A 21877-nucleotide genomic window follows, 5' to 3' on the forward strand; every position below is an offset into this window, starting at 1 on the left:
AATTGAAGAACCCTTGCCTAATTGCTCACGCCATTCACATTTACCTCCCACACCACACTTGGCCGAACTCGGATGTTTTTCCACTTTTTTTCTTTTGTGGGTGTTTTCAGGCACAGTGCACGTGTGTGTAGTTAAGCTCACGGCGCCGCTGATTCTACCTTGACTCGGGCTGCGGAAATGGTTCCAGATGACGGAAGTCTCCTGTCCTGTCTGCATTTTATTTGGTTTATTTGTTTACTTTTTCTGGCCAGGTCACGCGAGTGTAAGCATCTCCAATTTATATATGTTGGACAATTCCGCCACCGTCTGTTTCTGTACACCTTACTCGCTTAAATGCTCCCGCCATTGTCATTTAGCCGCCACACGACACTGGCATGAGCTCGGATGTTTTACTGCTGTGTGTCAGGGTGTTTTCATGCACAGTGCACGTGTGTTTAGTTAAGCTCACGGCGCCGCTGATTCGGCCTTGGCTCTGGCTGCCGAAGTGGTTCAAGATGACGGAAGCTCCGACCCTGTCTGCGTTTTATTCTGTTTATTTGTTTACTCTTTGTGTACGGGGCACGCGAGTGCACGCGTCTTTAACTTTTGTGTGTAGGGCGATCCCGCCACCGTCTGCTCCTGTCCACCTTACACGCCGCCGCTCTGTTGCCTTGATGGGTAGCCATTATCCTCTCCCGTTCCGTGTTTTCCTTTTTTTTTGTTTCCCTCGTCCGGGGTCGGCTCCCCGCGGCTTCGGGGTGGGCGGCGGGGTACAACACGTTTTTCTTTTTTATTTGTTCCCCCTTTTTTTCCCTTTCTATCTGTATCTTTTCTAGTATTCTTTGCCACCGTTTGTTTCTTTTGTTCATGTGTCGTACATGTGTGCCAGTGCCAACTCCTTAAGAAGAGGAAGAAGACCCCTGTAACTTCAGTCTTGAGAAAGGACAGGCTCTGTCCGAAACGTCGACTCAAAATAAATCTATGGCTAAATGAAGCGTTTTCAACTTTGAATATATATATATATATATATATATATATATATATATATATATATATATATATATATATATATATATATATATATATATATATATATATATATATATATATATATATATATATATATATATATATATATATATCGACAACAAAAAGTCACCAGGTGCTGATGGTATACCCAATGCTTTCCTTGTTAGGTATGCCGAGTGGTGCAGTAAATATTTATGTATTATGTTCAATCTTTCTTTGACTGAAGCAGAAATTCCCTTTGATTGGAAATGCAGTAAAATCGTGCCGATACCCAAAGCAGATAATTCATCATTACTTTCGTCTTATAGGCCAATATCATTATTGTGTACATGTTCCAAGGTTCTTGAGCACATTATTTTTAATCATATCTCGACATTTGTTGAACATAATAATCTAATCGACAGCAGGCAACATGGGTTCCGAAAAGGACTCTCCACAGTAACAGCACTCCTGGAGCTAACTCACGATTTCGCAACAGCCATTGACATTCAAAGCCAAATCGACATTATATTTCTTGATTTTGAAAAGGCTTTTGATCGCGTCTCTCACCCTAAACTTCTTTCAAAACTAGAACCGCTGCTGAAAAACAATTCTCTTCTTGCATGGATCGAAGCTTACCTATGTGGCCGATCCCAAGGCGTCAGAATAGATCACGTGTGCTCTGCTCCTGCGCCTGTCAAGTCCGGTATACCGCAGGGATCTGTTCTCGGGCCCTTATTCTTTTTAATATTTATTAACGACATAGTTCATAACCTACCCGTTAAAATCAAGCTATACGCCGATGACTGCATAATCTATCACGAAATTCACAACTCCAGCGATCAGGCTCTACTTAATAGTGCCTTAGCAAGGCTTGCAACCTGGTGCTCAGACTGGCAGATGTCAATAAACACAAAAAAATCTGTTGCGATGACCGTAACACGCAAAACGCAGCCATTAAATTTCTCATATTCCATAGGCAGCAGCACTCTCGCAGCGGTAAACAACTATAAATACCTAGGCATAATCATAACATCGGATCTAAGGTGGAATGAACATATATCGGATATTGTGAAGAGGGCCATGCGGAAATTAGGTTATTTAAGAAGAACTCTGCGACAATGTACAAACGAAGTTAAACTAATAGCATATAAAACCTTAGTTCGACCAGTTCTAGAATATGGATCAATTGTTTGGGACCCGCACACTCGTGGCAACATAGACAAGCTCGAATCTGTACAAAAGAAAGCAGCTAGGTTTATATACCGATCATATAGCTGGCGTACTTCCGCGAGTACTCTAGTAAAAAAGGCAGGTTTAGACAATTTACAAAAACGGCGTCAGTATGATAGATTAAAATACATGCACTTGCTGTTTCATGATAAACTAGGTATGAGAAAACACGATTACATAGAGCCTGTACACCGACGAACCACCCGATCGCATCATAGCAAAAAACTTAAAGATTATTCCTGCCACACTCAAACCTTCGCTAACTCTTTTTTTCCGAAAACTGTCCGTGAGTGGAACCGGCTTCCGGCCAGCATTGTAGAATGCCCTACTACTGAAGCATTTATGAATGCTGTCAGAATGCGGTCAGATAGTAATTGATGATTACGGAGTGTTCTTGAGATTTTTTTTTTGTTTTCTGCACGCAACTTTCCTTCATCTATTTTTGATTGTGAGTGCATCTCATTTGTTGAAGGAGCGTGTTGTGCCTTGATTCGTTTTGCGCATGTCACTTATGTCTTTTTTTTTCTTTTCCCGCTCCTGCTTACAGCCTCACCTAGAGGCAAGCAGTACTGTGTAAATAAATAAATAAATAAATATATATATATATATATATATATATATATATATATATATATATATATATATATATATATATATATATATATATATATATATATATATATATATATATATAGCTTAACAGTGGTCTCGGTTCTGGCAGTCTTGATGCCATAGGTAGCATAGGAGGGTTCTCGCACAGTTTCCGCCTTCGCCGTTGGATGACGTTCTACGTCACACTTGCGGTATTACAGGACGTGCTACGTCCACCGCTATGGACGAGGGTGGCGCTGGTGAACACTCTCAAGGTTCGCTTACACCCAGTAAACATAAATACCCACGAAAGCAGCAGAATGGACAGCCGTCGCCGTAGCTCAGTTGGTAAGAGCACCGGACGCGATATTCGGAGGTCGTGGGATCGGATCCCACCGGCGGCATGGCTGTTTTTTCTGCCGCTTGATAAGTAATTTTCTTTAAAACTAAATGATTGGCACTAGATAATAAAAAATATAGAAACATTCCCCTATGCACCTTGGTTTCGGTGACTGTTGGCTTCCTTAATATATATATATATATATATATATATATATAAATACACACACACACTTATCAAGGGAGCACACAGTCTCCCTTCGCCAAGAGTATACGCTTCGTTTAAGGAAACATATTTATTTTACTCGACATTTCGATCGGAGGACCGATCTTCTTCATTTCGTGAAAAAGATCGGTCTTCCGACTGAAGCGTCAAGTAAAATAAAAATGTTTCCTAAACGAAGCGTATACTTCTATGTATATTATTTTAAGCACTCAAGTACCTCATGTTGTCGCAACTACTATATATATATATATATATATATATATATATATATATATATATATATATATATATATATATATATATATATATATATATATATATATATATATATATATATATTGTCACGGAGTTCTCACGGAGAGACGCTTCAACAGCTGAAGTCGGCAAGAGGAGACGGTAATGGCGGCCGATCCGCGAAAGCACGATCGCAACCTCATCGTCTTCGCGGACAGCTTGCGCCACCTGGCAACACTAGGTGGCATTATTCCCCCCTCTGAAAAAGAAGGGCATCGCAGTGGGGCCGCCAGCAGCGTAGGCGAGCTAAGGTTCAGAAGGGAAACAGAGAAGAACGCGAGGAAAACGGAGCACACACAGTCACAACAGAGGGCCGCTAAGCCGTTATCGGGCATAGTACGGCTTAAGCCGCACAACGTGCACAATGTCAGAGCTGTTGGGCTGTCGACGTCTCGGTTGCGCGGCACCGTCGGGAACCACTTCATAGGTAACATCACTGATACGCCGTAGCACTTTATAGGGGCCAAAGTACCGGCAGAGTAGTTTCTCGGACAAGCCCTGGCGGCGGACAGGTGTCCACACCCAAACTTGTTCACCGGGATTGTAGTCGACCTGTCGGTGTCGAAGGTTGTAACGGCGCGCATCAGTGCCCTGCTGCTGGCCGATGTGTACGCGGGCAAGCTGACGGGCTTCTTCAGCGCGTTGGGCAATTTCATGAACATCGGGTGCGAGTTGGTCGTCATCGAGGCATGGTAGCATCGCGTCAAGCATGCTCTGGACTTCACGTCCATATACAAGACGAAAGGGAGTAAAGCGTGTAGTCTCCTGGAGGGCCGTGTTGTACGCAAATGTGACGTACGGTAGCACCTCATCCCAAGTTTTGTGCTGAACGTCTACGTACATTGACAGCATGTCCGCAATGGTCTTGTTTAAGCGTTCGGTTAGCCCATTGCTCTGCGGATGATAAGCTGTGGTCTTGCGATGGCTAGTGCAGCTCAACGTAAATATATGGTCGATTAGCTGCGCTGTAAACGCTGTGCCTCTGTCGGTAATAACGCACGAAGGGGCTCCGTGCCGCAAGACGATGTTTTGCATGAAAAAGTCGGCGACCTCGGAAGCTGTGGCACAGGGTATCGCCTTGGTCTCGGCGTAGCGAGTCAAATAGTCAGTAGCGACTATGATCCACTTGTTTCCTGAGAGTGACAACGGAAAAGGACCGAGAAGGTCCTTTCCTATTTGATCGAACGGAGAGCGGGGTGCAGTAACGGGCTTGAGAAAACCCGCCGGCTTAAGCGGCGGCGTCTTCCGGCGCTGGCATTCACGGCAGCTTTTTACGTACCTTTGGACATCGGCCGAGAGTCCGGGCCAGTAGTACATATTGCGTATCCTGGCGAGCGTCCGGGAAAAACCCAGATGGCCTGAAGTGGGCTCGTCGTGGCATGCCAATAAAACGTCGGCGCGAAGATCGGCCGGAAGTACCAGAAGGTAAGCTCTTTCTTGGCCTCTCGAGTTCTTCTTGTATAAGATACCTTCGCGCAAACAGAAAGAGCCGAGACGTCGAGCGAAGTGTCGTGGTAGAGGCATGGCGTGACCTTCAAGGTTGTCAATCAGCGGTCGGAGGTCCGTGTCAGCCCGCTGCCGGGCTATTATGTCCGATGCATTAAGTATACCGAGGAAACCGCTGTCGTCGTCGATTTCGGGACCGGAAGAGTCGAGTGGTGCACGCGACAGCGTGTCGGCGTCTTCGTGTTTACGGCCCGACTTATATACGATGGTAATGTCGAATTCTTGGAGCCGTAAACTCCAGCGGGCCAATCGTCCAGACGGGTCTCGCAAATTAGCCAGCCAGCATAGGCAGTGGTGGTCGGTTACGACTTTGAATGCGCGGCCGTAAAGGTAAGGGCGAAATTTCATGGTGGCCCATACGACAGCAAGGCATTCCTTCTCTGACGTAGAGTAATTGCGTTCGGCGCGGGAGAGAGTACGGCTAGCATAGGCTATAACTCTCTCAATGCCCTCTTGGTGTTGGACAAGGACAGCTCCAAGACCGATATTGCTGGCGTCGGTGTGGATCTCGGTGTCGGCCTCTTCGTCGAAGTGTGCAAGAACGGGAGATGTCTGAAGGCGTTGGCGGAGCGAAGAGAAAGCCGTCTCTTGGTCTATTGTCCAAACGAAGGAGGTGTTGCTCCTGGTGAGGCGCGTCAACGGCTCTGCAATCTTTGCGAAGTCCGCAATAAACCGTCGGTAATATGCACAGAGACCCAGAAAACGCTGGACAGCTTTCTTGTCAGTCGGAGTAGGAAAATTGGCGACGGCGGCTGTCTTGTCGGGGTCGGGTCGAACTCCGTCGGCGCTCACAACGTGACCGAGGAACCTGAGCTCTGTGTAACCGAAGTGGCACTTCTGGGGCTTCAGCGTAAGGTCAGCGGAATGGAGGGCTCTGAGGACAGTTCGCAGGCGCACGAGATGCTGTTCAAAAGTTTCTGAAAAAACGACAACGTCGTCCAGGTATACAAGACAACTTTGCCACTTGAGGCCGGTGAGGACAGTGTCCATCATCCGTTGAAACGTCGCTGGCGCAGAGCACAAGCCAAAAGGCAGCACTTTGAATTCATAGAGGCCATCTGGTGTAACGAAGGCAGTTTTTTCGCGGTCCCGTTCGTCCACTTCAATTTGCCAATAACCGCTCTTCAGGTCAATGGATGAAAAGTACTTAGCACGCCGTAATCTGTCCAGGGAGTCATCAATGCGGGGCAACGGGTAGACGTCCTTTTTAGTCACATTGTTTAATTTACGGTAGTCCACGCAGAATCGAAGTGTTCCATCCTTCTTTTTAACAAGGACAACAGGCGAAGACCACGGGCTTTGGGAAGGTTGAACTACACCGTCGTCAATCATCTCCTGAACTTGCTTTTGGATTACTTCCCGTTCTTTGGCGGAAACACGATAAGGCTGCTGGCGGATAGGGCGAGCGTCGTCATACGTAATGATCCGGTGTTGCGTTAGGGGCGTTTGACGAACTTTCGACGAAGAAGCGAAACACTGTTTATACTCCAATAGCAAGTGCTCTAAGGCCAGGCGCTTTCCTTCGGGGAGGTTGCAGTTGATGTCGACATTCGGAACAGATTGGTCGTCAGTGGCGCGCGATGATTGGTCGTCAGGGGCCGCTGCCGCGAACGCAAAGCAGACCGGAACATCCACAACCGCTTCAGCGGTAGCGATCGCAGTTCCAGAGAAAAGGTGCCGGTGCTCTGGAGAAAAATTTGTAACAAGGATCGCAGACCGGCCAGCGCGAATTGTTAGTAAGCTTCGAGCGGCGCAGATGCCTTGAGTCAGGAGGAGCGAATGATTAGCCTCGGCGACTGCTTCAGCGTCGTGCAACTCAGCACAGGCGACTTCAATCAAAACACTGCTACGGGGCGGAAGTGTGACGCTGTCGGCGAAAACGCGAAGTGCGGCACTGCGTTGGCAGGAGTTGTCGAGTTCGGCGGCTTGCTCTGTGGAAAACATGACGATTCGGTTGCGCAGATCGATAATTGCTCCATACTCCCGCAGAAAGTCGATGCCGAGGATTAGGTCCCGAGAACACTCGCCCAGGACGATGCAGCTGACGACGAACGTGGACTTGCTGATCTGAACGCGAGCAGTGCACATACCCTTGGGCGTAACCAGATGACCGCCGGCAGTTCGAAGGTGCGCGCCAGGCCAAGGGGTAATCACTTTTTTCAGAATGGTCGCCAGTTGTCCCCTTAAGATCGAATAATCGGCCCCGGTATCAACTAATGCGCTTACTCTGCGACCATCGATAAGAACGGGTATTTCTAAAGAAACGCGGTTTTTTAACTCTGGTGATGGCGTCGGCGGGTTTTTGTCGGATTGTAGCGGCGACGACGGGAGGTCTTCAGCACAGCGCCCCCCAGCGACCTCGCCCCCGAAGGTCGCGGGTTTCAGTTTTCCCGACGAGGACTTGGCGATCGGCCCGGTGCCGCTCGCCAGAAGCCGGGAGGTGTCGGGGAAGAGCGCCTCGGTGAGGGTGAGCGCGACTGCCGCTGCGCTCGGGATGGATTGCGCTGGTCCGCAAGGAATTCTTCAATTTCAGGGGGTCGTTCACCTTGACGGGGTCTCGGTGAGTCGGTGCGGAAGCCTTGGATGCCGATGCGTCGGTAATAACAATTTCGATAAAGATGACCTGGCTCTCCGCAGTGAAAACAGAGCGGTCGTCGGTTAGGTGTACGCCAAACGTCGGCCTTTCGGAGGGGTGCTCGACGATCCTCGAAGTACTGCACCGGTTGCACAGAGGGCCGCGGGGCTTGAGGCGTGGCGTGAATTGGTGGCGGCGAAGCGGGGGCCGGACGCCTTGCAACTTCGGCGTACGTCGGACGGTGGTAGTCCCCAGGCAGAGGTGGTACGTCGACCACAGGAACAGGGCCCCGGAACGCCTGTTGCACCTCCTCTCGTACAAGAGCGGAGATGGAACCGAGCGCAGGCTGCGACGGGCTACAAAATTTGTGAAGCTCCTCACGCACGATTGTGCGAATAAGTTCCCGCAAATCACCAGGATGCTGTCCGATGGTGGCAAACGATGATGTGACTGCAGCAGCATGCACGGGCCGGTCGTAACTGGCGCAACGCTGTTGCAGGACCTTCTCCATCGTTGTGGCTTCCGAAAGAAATGCAGCAACTGTAGATGGTGGGCTGCGCACGAGGCCTGCGAACAGCTGCTCTTTGACGCCTCTCATTAAGTGCCGAAGTTTCTTCTGTTCAGGCATGGCAGGATCAGCTCTCCTGAAGAGCCGCGTCATGTCCTCGACGTACATTTGTACGCTTTCGTTCGGTAGCTGGACGCGGGACTGGATTGCCCGCTCCGCTCTTTCGCGGCGATCCGCGCTGGTGTAGGCCTGCAGCAGGCGACGGCGAAACTCTCGCCAGGAAGTTAGAACTTCCTCACGGTTCTCAAACCACGTGCGGGCGCCATCCTCTAGGCTAAAGTAGACGTTTCTTAGTTTCGCGGCGTCGTCCCACTGGTTATAAGCAGCCACACGCTCGAAGTGAAGGAACCAGTCCTCCACGTCTTCGAAAAGGTCCCCGTGGAAGGCCTTGGGAACCCGCGGGGTCTGCAAGGTATAGTGGGCAGGTGTAGCACCGGCAGCTTGCGTGAGACTACCGGTGGCTGGTATCATGACTTTCGCGAGTGGTCCAAGCTCCGGTGAAAGTCCCTGCAGCCTCCGGCTGAAGCGGTGTACCGGGGTGTCAATCGGCGCAGGGCTGGCGGCACGGCTCCCTGGAGGGGTTTCTTGCATGGGATACTCGTACCCAGCAGGCTCCACCAAATTGTCACGGAGTTCTCACGGAGAGACGCTTCAACAGCTGGAATCGGCAAGAGGAGACGGTAATGGCGGCCGATCCGCGAAAGCACGATCGCAACCTCATCGTCTTCGCGGACAGCTTGCGCCACCTGGCAACACTAGGTGGCAATATATATATATATATATATATATATATATATATATATATATATATATATATATATATATATATATATATATATATATATATATATATATATATATATATATATATATATATATATATATGTATATATATTAGCACACACTGTGTAACACAGGCGCCGACTAGCCCGTAAATATTATTTTGCTGAGAATGTTTCTGCGAAGTTTTGTTGCGCCCAGTGTGTAATCACTGGTTTCTATGAAGCTTAAGTTTCAAAAGAGCAGTGCTTGTGAGTGATATTTTTTTTGTTGGATAACTCTTGGCTGCTCAAAACTGCGCAAAACACATGAGTGCTGGACGAAACTTAATTTGTGCCTGTCGAGCACGTCATGTTGTGTGCAGGATGTGATTAGCGCGGGTTCTTTTTGGAACAAAGGAGATGAACATACTCTGCTTCCAAGTTATGTCGGTGGTCTGGCAGCCGATTTAAAAAAAAAATATCGACAAAACAAGATGCAAGTATGCGAAGATACGCTTGAAGTGCTGCCGGTTTCATCTTCGGAGAGGCACAAAAAAGAAAAATCATATCTTCGGGCTACATTTATTTGCTTCTCTACTCCTAAGTCGTGAGAAGCGTAACAGGTGACTCTTCCCTGATGTTTGCAACTGCGAACGCAACGACAATTTGTGCGCTTGATCTTGTAATTTTTATTTTGGCGAATCTATGCAGCAACACGGTAACACGATGGCGGGGTGGCGATTTCTAGGACTCATTTTTAACCGCACCCAACTGTCCAGCGGCAGCTTTGATAAAACAGCACACTTCAAAGCAGATACATGTGGAGGAACAGAATAAACAGCACACAAGCGCAGCGCTTCTGTGTATCGGGCAGGAGCACTGCCGCTTGACTGTGCCATGGACACCCAGCTGTGGACTTTGGCAACAGATCATTGGCGCACTTTCAAATGACAATACAATACAACGTTGCAAATCATCGCGACAATACTTCCCGTAAGGAAAAAAAATGATCAACAAAGCAATGAAGAGTACACTACAGTCAATTTGTTTCACAAATTCAATGCAGTGTCTGTAAATAAAAAATAATCTAAAAGCTTTCTGTGTGAGGTGGTTTTTAGGTAGATGTTACTGAGACAAAGAGCATTCAGTAGACGCGGTAATATGTTTTCAAGTGTTTGACAGCCTTATATGTTCTGTATGTTTTAATATGCCACTGATCGACGTTTCTTGTGTTGTGTACTTTATAGCTTACTTCAATGTTGTACAGTTCATGAAGGAAGGACGTGTGATTAATAATTTCGCTTTAGAGCGTGGCTTATGCGACCAGTGTACAATTTAGTTACCGGAAGTATTTTTTATTTAGAAAAAAGTTCTTGCCTATGTAATGTTGTGGGAACATTTTCAATTATTCCCAGAAAATTTTTCTGTAATACGAGTAGCTTATTGATGTTTTCTTGCGACATTTTTCCTCACTCCAAATTACTATAATTGAGGCGAGAATTAAAGAGTGAATGATATACGGCCAGCAATGCTCTTGTTGGAAGTAGTTGGCGATATCTGCAAATTAAACCAATAATATGCGACGGTTTGCTGGCAATAAAATAGATACGGCCATCCCAAGTCGTTTTTTCATTGAATACAACGCCCAGTGTTTTAAATGTTGTTACTATCTCTAAACGAGCATTATTGAAGCAAATCTCTTTCAAAAGTGTAACTTTCTTATTTTTTGCTCTAAAAATAACTGCTTTTGTTTTTGGTACATTTATGTAAACTATTTTTTGTGTCCATTCCTATAAAGATAAATTAAACTTTTGTGTGCCCATTCATTTTATTAAAAGACTAGCGCATAAAACTGGGACGCAGACAGAGAAGAAGACAGGACGAGCGCTAAACATCAACTGAGGTTTTACTGCGAGAGAAATGGTACATAAATGCATTTTGAGTGATGCATGCGCACACTGGGTTGAGACAGTTCACGCACAATCTAATCAAATCGGGGCAAAACTATTCCTTAGATACATTTTGAATGGAGCATGCGCACACTGGGTTGAAACAGTACAAGCACATTCTAATCAAAATGGGGAAAACTATTCTTAGGTACATTTTTTTTCTTTTTTGGACAAGGCAAGTGATGTTGTGCTTACACAGTTATCCCCTTCAATGCTAATGGGATAAGCCTCACAAATCTCACGCCCCAACCTTGTGTCTCCTCTACCAAGCAGACACGTGGCATCAAACGCCGGCACGCACCCGATCTGCTTACAATGCTTAGCCAAATGGCCGCCCCCCGCCAATGAATCTACCAGCGTGCGGTGCTCTCGTAGTCGTTCGTTTAGCAGCGGCCAGACTGCCCCACATAGCATCTACCGCAGGAGAGAGGTATGCGCTATACGATACCAACAGTGCAAGGTACAAACTTGCATTCGTGCTTTATGGTGCAGTCCGGTTTTTATTGCGAAAGCAATACTGCTCGAGGTTTCCGCTCTTGGCCGTCGTCCCGGAGAATCCACCATTGACCTTTAGCGTGACCTATGTGTGACGTCATACCAGCTGTGGAAAAGCGGGGCCCCAACTCGACTCGTCGCGATCGTCCCAGCGAATCCTCCATGCTGCAGTTGCGCGCCGCTGCCGCGAGGGGCGCTCGCTGTACGTGACGTCATGCCAGCTGTGGAAAAGCGGCTCCCCAACTCGGCTCGTCGCAGCCTTCCCAGCGAATCCTCCACGGTATGTCGGATGATGTGTGTAAGGTGAAGCTGCAACGATGCGCTGCAGCTAAGAAGCGGCGGCGTGCGGAAGAAACGGATGAAGAGCGGAAACAACGTTTAGCTAAACGGCGTGCATATTGTAGTCGTTATGTAGAGCACGAAAGAGACGCAACAACGACATAACGAAGCGAGCAAGAGACAACGCGCTCAAGAGACTCCAGAAGAACGCGCCGCAAGACTCGAGAAGCGTCTTAACGCAGATGCGGCTAGAAGTGACACCTCCCTTAGTGACTCTTCAACTGCGGAAGAGACCGCTTTGAATTCTCGAGAGCGTCGGAATGAGACGCTGCGTAGACGACGTGCCGAGGAAACGAAGCTTTCGCAATTCGACTTAGGTTAACCAGAGCTAAACCACAGACATTTTTTTCTTTTCATTTACGGCTTTGCACGTGCGCATTAGCTTTTCGGGGGCAGTGAACAACACGTCCACGGCGCACTTCAGCTTTTCTCTGCCGGTGCGATAACTGGTGCACGTACGGTTAAGCTGTACGCCTCAGCTTTTTGCAGCTTTTTTTGGCTGCCACGCCATTGCGGCCAGCTGCTGTGATTTCTTTCAGGAGTCATTGCGCCACAGCCGTCACAGTATCTTTTGGAAAACTGGCGTTCCGCAACCGGAGCACTTGCGTCCGCAAACTAACCTCGATTTTATGTTGGCATAACTTTTCGAGAGCACCACGCAGGCAATTTTTTGCAATGCCCCGCTTGACCAATTTAGAGTGATCCGAATTATGTGGTAAAATTTCCATTTTTGTGCGTGGCTGGTACGACCGGCAGATGTGCCCCTTGCCAAAGAACAAACTCGGCTCGAGGAATTGGAGACACCCATTCATCGGAACTACATGTGTGAACCTCAGCTTGCCAGAACAAACACCGAAAATCTCTAAAACACTTTTTACAACCTGTGGTTTGTCGCTCTTGTTGTCAGCATTCACAAACACAATAAAATTATCCACTTATCTAAAACACCTCACAACAAGTTTTTCCTCTTTCATGCACGCTGCCACGCGCTTGTCAAATTGGCCTAAAAATATTTCACTAAGTATTGGGGCTATGCAGGAGCCTATGCGAATACCATCTTTCTGCACGAACAACTTGTCGTTAAAACAAATGTAGGTAGATGAAAGGTAACATTCAACTAACGCTACAAAGTCATTAACAGAAACCCTACTGCTATTTTGGAACTTGACAGCCCCCCAGCTTTCAATCCGCTCTTTTACTGCGTATAACAGCTCTGTTTGTGGAATGTAATAGAAGAGCTCCTCACTTAATATCAACTGAAAAAGCAAAATTGGCTCGTGAAGCACCATCTTGCTCACCCAAAAATTCAATCACATTCTTTGAGTTGCTCACACGAAAAGGGTCTTCTGCGTCTAGTTGGCTAAGGTGCTTTTGTAGGTATTTTGCTACCAAGCCTTGCCAGGATTCTTTCTCGAATACAATTGCTCTGCGAGGCATGCCTTCTTTGTGGGTTTTTGCAGAAAAAATACGTTCAGCCCCGGCATGTTTGCTGTTTTTACTATCTGTTTTAGTCCTGTCAAACCCACCTGTTCACACAGTTTTAATGTCTCAGGTTTTACTTTCCTGCTAGATCTTTTCAAGGGGGTAAAATTCCTATCAATAGCCTGCTTAGTCTTTTCATGGTACATCGCTTTGGGCAACACGACGAATCCCCCCTCCTTGTTAGCAGTCAGCAAAGAGAGATTGTTTTTCCTGAGATAATGAATCGTATTGTTCACCGCTAGCGTTGCCCCAAGTGAACGCGGTTTTCTATTCGACAAGCAGTCGACACCTTCGGAGATACATCTACCTTTCTCTTCCCTCTCTGCACATTGACCAACTTTCCTAACCACCGTAAGGAGTCCGAGCGGTGTCTCGTTAACCTCATTGCAAACTTTAGACCCGCAGCTCAAAATCCTTTCAACATTGTCTTCGAGACCACATTCCGCTAAACACAATACTTTTTTCTTCTTAGGAACATCTTGGGAATCCCCTTTTGCTTTTTTCCAAGCACACAATGATGGCAGGCCTCAAGACCACAGAAACTCGGTGACATTAGCTGCCTCTCTAGCCCAAGTCCTGATCAAGGCATCAAAGGTTACCTGGCAGCTTGTCCTGGTCGCGGCATGCACACGTAAGCACGAATGGAAATACCGGATATGCCTCCAGAGTTCGGCACGGAAGATTTTTGTGATTCTTCTAGTATGTCGCACGGACGCTTGGCAGGGATGGAACAAGGCTTGCACATTAGGCGGTACCAGTCCATTCCTGAGGGCGAAGGATATCACTCTTGCCCGGTAGGTAGTGAATAGTATTAGTTTGTTTATGGTTTATGGGGCTTTAACGTCCCAAGGCGACTCAGGCTATGAGGGACGTCGTAGTGAAGGGCTCCGGAAATTCCGACCACCTGGGGTTCTTTTACGTGCACTGACATCGCACAGGACACGGGGTTCTAGAATTTCGCCTCCATCGAAATTCGACCGCCACGGCCGGTATCGAACCCGCGTCTTTCGGGCCGGCAGCCGAGTGCCATAACCACTCAGCCACTGCGGCGGCTGAATGAGTGCTATTAGGTTCACATAGGTAACTGAAGGATCACGACACATAAAAGAAGAAAGCACAGGGCCCGATGTACGAGAAATCAATGCTATCAATGCGGAAAGCTAGGCTAGTTGGTATGTCATCATTAATTAATAGACTAGCGCATAAAACTGGGATGCAGAAAGAGAAGAAGACTTTACGAGCGCTAATCATCAACTGAGGTTTTACTGCGAGAGAAAAGGTACACAAATGCATTTTGAGTGGTGCATGCGCACACTGGGATAAGACAGTACACGCACAATCTAATCAAATCGGGGCAAAACTATTCCTTTATTAATTTTACATTTATTTTATACATTTATTTACAATTATTTTACATGTTTATTTTATTTATTTATTTATTGCTACATTTTATTTTTACATTTTTGAAGTGTAATAATAAATGAATGGACACATTCAATGCCGTCCCAGATTTTATGGCACGGTTTTCACAAGAACCATTACGCGCTTCATTATCTCTTGAGGCAGCATGATCTCCGAGGGGCAGCTTACGATAAACAGTGGGTAACAGTCCGTGTTTTACGGTGAATGAAATGTGTCTTGAACGCTGCTCAACGAACCACATTCACGAGGCGTTTATCGCACTGGAAGTAGTACGCAAAAAACTGTATTGTCTGGTATCCTTTTGATCCTACTTCAAAGCGCTATACTTTAAAACAGTGCTCTTCAGAAACGCCTCTGTTTGAAAGCGGTCCTCACGAGCATATCAACCTCAGCATGCACTCACAAGAGGGCTGAATTTTTTCGAAGTATAGGACGCAAGCAAGAAGGTGACAGAAAGAAAGCCTTTATTTCACTTTTCTGCCGTATCTCGCGCACCCTTCCATATTTTGGTTAGCTATTTTGGAGCACAAAGGTAGAACTAAGTTAGAGCCTTAGGCTTATATCGCAGAATTTATTATTCATGACAACCGACACCGCTTTCGGGTGGGGAACTGCCGTCCTGTCTCCTTTACTTGTTCTTGCTGTAAGCTCATTGAACACGTAGCCGCAAATCACATAATCCGGATTCTAACTAGAAATTCAGCTCGTGTCAGCGTAGTTTCAGTAATCGATTTTTCGCCGTTATGCAACTACCTACGGCAATTCAAACCTTTGGTGCCATATTAAATACGTCCGGACAAGTTGACGTCATAAATCTTCATTTTAGGAATGCATAATGTATGAGGTTCCACAGAATAAGCTACGTCTGAAGCTTCAAATAATTGGAGTACCTGCACCACTCATAAATTGGGTTGCTTTTTACCTCGGACACAAAATACAGTATGTGTAGATTAGTGGACCTTGTTCCCCACTTGATGTCAGTTCCGGCGGCGAGTGTGTGAGATCTCTATGTTGTTTTTGGGTTTTGTTAATAATTTATTATTTGTGATTGATAAAAATGTTAAAGTTATGCTGTTTGCACATGTATGCATGGTATTTTAATACTGCACGGTACTTATGCTCTTCTTCAGATTGAACAATAGAGAATACCGCTTTAGAACTATTTTACGTCTGGATGTAACACCGGGGAGGGGGGGGGGATGTCTCTGAGCATTGAGAATGCAGCATTGACGCTTACCATCAGTGAAGAAAATCCGTCTAAATTTTGTCTACAGCATGAATACCACACCTATCACGGAGGTCAGAAAGAATCAATATGCCGATGTAACATTTATTGACAAACTTAGTGGGGCAAACACAGCTTTCTTACGGCCATCTCTTTCAATTCTCTTTTTTTATTCTTTCCATCATTCTCAGAGTTTCTTTCCATAGCTATGCTCTAAACTCTCATGCTAATCCTATTGAAGTGACTTTCGGCACACACCCTTTTTTTTTCCTGTCAGCGTATTCAGTATTTGCTCTCCTTTTCAAAACTGACTCTCCAGCCGTCCTGCTGTTCTTGCGAAATAAGGTCTTCCTTCTTTACCCACCACCAGTGGAAATTTTCTGTTCACTGTTTCTCGGGTTTAATCATCCCAAAAGCCTCTCCTGTTGCTGGGTATCACAGGCGCATTATGACCATCAGCGTACTCTCGACCTTTCCACTCAACCAGCATTTAGCCACTTGGTGTTCTCTTACAACTACCATCATCATCATCATCATCATCATCATAATTGTCACTAACCACCACCAAACTGGTTATGCATTACGTCGTCATTTTTTAAATCAATTGCTCAAACCAGCTAGCGCTAATCACTCTGAGCACCATTTTGATAAGCGCTCTCATTCTCCGCCCCCTCCAGTATGTTCATTGGCGGTTCATTGCCGCTTGTTGTATTTTACACTTCGTTCATGTCGCAAATATTAGAAGCAGAAAACAAAATCCCTACTGGCAAATTCTCTATGTCGAGTCCATGATGTTTTCCATGTTTTTAGAGTCAGTTACAAACCAAATAAAATTGATTCCACAACTTGTCTAAGAACGGCAACCGAAAATCATCCTGCAAAGATTAGTGTTCTGATAGAATGTCAAGCTGTAAAACCGCGTTACTTCATCCAGCAATCTTTTTGGTAAAAGGGGCGAGAGAGGAGAGAGAAAGAAAGTCACTTCTATTATGAGTGGTTTAACCTGTAGTAAGGAATTCCTCTCCTGATTCGTCGCGCATAACCGTGGGCCCGGCTCTCTTATGCAGATGAAAGTAACATGAAACGGAATGTTTTATTAGTATGGAATCGCCGAATGCTTAGTTAAAAGAAATGAGAAGCATTATTTTTGGAATTTTCTCTGAGCAGTCTTCGTGTGGTCAAGAAGCAAGCTGCGTTTTATTTTTTTTCTTATATTCTGAAGGAAAAGAATAATTTGTTCTTTGAGTATAATCTAATAGAGTTCTCCTTCATAATGCCCTTACCTGTAAACAATAGAACACATTCTTTTTGCGCCGCGCTCCCATTTCTCTCTTGTGTTCCACGTATCTAGCCTGCCTCCATCTGGAGAGCTAAATATGCTATAAGCCCTTTAGCATCCACTTTGGTAGGAATATAGCGACACACTCAGAAATCTAATAACAATTTTTCTTGTTCACACGAGAAGTAAGAACACCAGGACACAGGACATGTTTCGTACGCACGTAATGTGATGAGTAAGTTCTCGCATTCCCTAAAATACCAATTCGCCCAGTGCGGAAGAAATGTGCGGAAATTATTCTACTCACAACTTTTTGCGCTAGTTCATGTATTTTGAAACACTACCGTCTACAGCGTTGCTACTGAATGCGAATGAGAAGCATACTCTCAGCGTCAATGCTCCTATGTTCCCTCCAACCAGGTGAGGTGAATAGCAAATTTACAGAGAAAACTTAAGATAAACCGCTAAGAAGAAAGAAACTCTGATTGAGTCCGTTACTTCCTCTGTCTGTGTTTTCGCGGATGCTACAGATGACGATATCTGATATACCGAAGTCAAGGTAACCTGTTCGTCATTTCATTAAATAAATTTCATGTTCAATAATATTTAACACTGCTGAACACTTTATTAATGCAGTATTCATGCCGCACTAAGAAAAACAATCATTTTTGAATGCACCTTCAAAACAAAATTGTACGAAACTTTATACCATCAGCACTATTCCTATTCGCAATGCAGTTTGTTCCCACAACCTTAATACCCATGCACTGCGTACTGGCCTGCACTGCTAGATTTGAGGAACGACCAATTAAGAATCAAATAATTATTTTATAAATATCACTCAAACGAAACATGTCTAGAGACTTTTCTGTGTCAACGGCCGCATTGTGGCTTTACTTTGGTTTGGAATTAGCGGTTGGTTTCTGTAGCTTGCGGACGCTTCGCTAGTGCATTCTAAGATTTTTGGCAGCCATATCAAGATTGCCAATAGAGATTTTTTTCTCATGAAATAATTTATGGTAGTTTTTGGGTGTAGTTATAGTCATAGGGCCGATTCACATCAATTTTGGGCGTGTGGCACTGGCGGGGAGAAAAGTGCCACTGGCAAACATGAGGCACAAAGGACTAAATTTAGCACTTCTTACTCCTCTCAGCTTCTTACTCTTGCACTCATTACAAAGTAGAAATGACTCTCAGTTTAGTGTAAGAGAACGTGCAGCGTTCTGCTTCTCCCTAAGATAAAGCCGTCTTTACAGCACTAGATCTAAATAGTGCGCTGGGCGAGTTCGTGTGAACAGGCATCCGTCCACGCAAGTGATCACATGATCACCGCTCGCAGGTGCATCCACCGCGGACGGAGAGGTACACGATGGGAGCGCGATCGCCACCAGAAAAGATTAGAGAATCTGCAGTGTTCTGCATCTTCATATAGCACCTGAATGGAGCATCTGAAGTTATTTAGGGTAAATGCATCAACAGCTGCTAATCCTTTCGCGTTGCCTACCCATAATAAGATTAGGTGTCCCTGTGAAATTTTTACCCTGCTTATAATTTGCAAAGAAGACTGTTTACGCTGTAATAAGTTTAGATAAAATGTTCTTCCCTTTGCGTGTTGCGTGCGCAAATACCTGCAAATAGTTTCACTACAGGATGTCTTCATTTAGGGGAAACTGGTTAATAGGGCTTTTTAGGTTTCTAGACGTCAGGTTTCTAATGGTTGTTTTAGTTCATAGCAAGGTGTTACCTCCTGCCTGTCGGGGATTAGCCACCACGCTGTCAAATGGGTCGTATTCTACGGGTTTAGCTGATCGAGGAGGAACTAGCCAAAGAAAGGCTTCCTGGCGAAAAAAAAAATTTATTAAACTGTGCCCGATGGGGAAGGCTGAAGACCCGCTCACCACAGATAGGAACATGTCGTTCTGGTCTGCAGTTCGGGTTTTCCCTTTCGCCTACTCATCCTGGATCGCGCATAGTCCGTTGTGACGATCTCGTGGTACGACATCACTGGCTCGACGTGCGAAATATCTGGTCTTTTAGCACCTAGCTGTACTGCAACCCGTCTTCGTCCCTTCTCCTGTAGATTTTCAGTGTTTATCTTACCCTAGTTCCCTAAGTTCTATACAGCCACTTCCTCCATGTTGACTGTCACTGAAATATTCTGGTTCCAGCCCTTTCAATGAAACGTCTTGAGCATCTCTTACCTCTGTATGGCTCGCTGTTGGGTGTTTTAGCACTCAGTCTACTTGTCAGCTTGAAATAATTGGTTTAATTCGCCACTACGGCACACGATTTAAAGGCATTGTATGCTCGCGGTGGCAAAGATTCGATTCTTTTTTGTCCCAATTCAGGATTAACGATTCCTGACGGCTGCTCCTGATTGCGAGATCAATCTGCCGGCGAGTATTGGAGGCTCATGTGAAACCGGTCTGTAGTAAAAACCTGCCACGGAGAAGGAAAAAGCACCTTAGGTTCGAGGGGTCATCCCAAGAGCAGGAAAAAGACTTGAAATTGTTATTTTGCCGCCTCCGCTTCTACCCCTGGAGGATTCATTCTGTTTAGAAGGTCCCTACGTGAGTGTCTGTACGCCGTCACGTGGTTTGCTAGCATCGGCCAATAATCATCATCACTAACCACAAGGAATGGGGTGTTAGTCAGTCGATTTCAGTGCCTCCTGCTGTAGCGGCGGAAGCATAACTATTCCTATCATTTGAAAATATGCCCAAATTTCAATTGTCACGTGTCGCACACTTCGCACAATTTATGCTGGCCCAATGTTGAGATCGCCGTCTGCAAAGCAGCTCCTTGCCGCTTAGCGACCATGATGCGTAGAGAATTAAAATAAGGCGTCGTTTTCAGCTATCCAGCGCAGTATTAAGTCGCATATTTATAGTTGAAACGTGCGCACTAGAAATACTGAATTGTTAAGAGAGCACTTTTAAAGTGTTTACGAAAATGGCACTGAATTCTTTCTGATTCAGGTGAACGAGTGGGAAAGTATGGTGTCTGGATGCCGTATGCTTTGCAATGACCCAGCTTACAAAAAACAGAGGCACAGATAAATGATGTGAACGACAAAGCAGTGCGAAGCAAACTGCGACGGTTCAGGAAGCGAGTATGTAAAGAGCATGCGCGACGTTCGAAGGGATTGGTCATTAACAAAAAAAAGTAATCAGTTTCTGCATCGACCTGGCAACAGGCTATGTCCTTTCCCGTGCTAAAACGAAACCAAAATAAGAAAAACTGGAAAGTATCTACCGACGCCAACTACAGCACCGTTACTGACATATGAAAAATGAAGAATAAACGAACAGGTTTTAATAATTAGGGAACTTATGCCCTCTTTAATTTGCCATGTAATCCGTTTCAGGAGTCACGCATAGCTGCGTAGACTTTAATGTCCCTGTAACACATTCGGGTCACACGAAGCCGAACGTAGCCACATCGTCCAAGGAGAGGGAAAGGCGGAAACAGGCGTTTGCCTGCGCGGAATCCTGCTGCATGCATTGCCGAAGCCGGAACGGGATGTAGGGCGACGAACCATTAACATTATCCGCCTTGTCGCCAAGCATTAGCGCACGCTACGCATCTGGAACGGGGCGGAAATTAGGACCGACCTGGCAGGTCATTCGTTTTCCAAAGTCTGCGCCCACCATCGCGCGGGTGATCGAGACTCCGACTCACGCACGCGACTCGAGCCGCATTGGGGTGGTGCAATCTGCTTGAGAGCGAGGCACGGGGAAGTCTCCGTGTGCGTGGGCCGTTTGATCCTTCTTGAGCCGTGGTCTGAGCGGTGTTAGTCGGCCCGGATGGAGGTCAGTAGACAAGATAACGAGAACCCGTCTTGACAGAACGAAACGTGTTCGGACTCCTTGCAGCATTTTATAATTTTTGAAGCGAAAGATTCAATACGCTAGGTTTTCAAGAGGGCAGCGTCAGTGCAGTCACGTGACAGGTGTCACGTTGTAGGTCACGTGACCTTCTGACGTCATCACAATCTGCCTACCGTGGCAGGTGGCAACTGCCCCATCGGGCATCGGGCATTTCATCGTTCGGCAGTGTGGGTGGCGTTTGCAAACGTAGCCATGCAAAGAAAGCTTTGGATTCTCACCAGTTTAAACCACAGCTAATCTTTTCCTTCAGCTTTGTTACTTTTTACGACATGCGACGACCAAAGCGGTCCTTGTCTAATAAAGAAATTCTCCTCTCCAGCGTTTTCATGCTCGCTGGTAAATATGGAAAACAATCCTATTCTCAGCACACTCGGTCAGGAGGAAGTCACACAGTCAGTGACGCCGCGGTCACAATTTGCTTCCCTCGGCGCATTTCGTCAGTTTCTGAGGCTGGAAAGAAACTTTCACCCTAAACGAATCGCCTGATATATTGCCAAATTTTGTATCGTGAGCGAAGTCAAGGAAGATGAAATAAATAGGAGGAAAAATAGAAGACACTGGCAGCTATAAAAGAACACTGGGTGTGGAAGAGCTTTTATCCGGTGCCGATGTTTTGAATAGTTTTCGTATTTACACAGGGGTCACAGTGTCCAGTTTTTGTACGTCTTTCAGGTCATCGTTTCTATAAAGACGGAAGTCTGACCGCACGTTATACC

The sequence above is a fragment of the Amblyomma americanum genome, chromosome 3 (genome assembly GCF_052857255.1).
Source record: "Amblyomma americanum isolate KBUSLIRL-KWMA chromosome 3, ASM5285725v1, whole genome shotgun sequence".
NCBI lineage: Eukaryota > Metazoa > Arthropoda > Arachnida > Ixodida > Ixodidae > Amblyomma > Amblyomma americanum.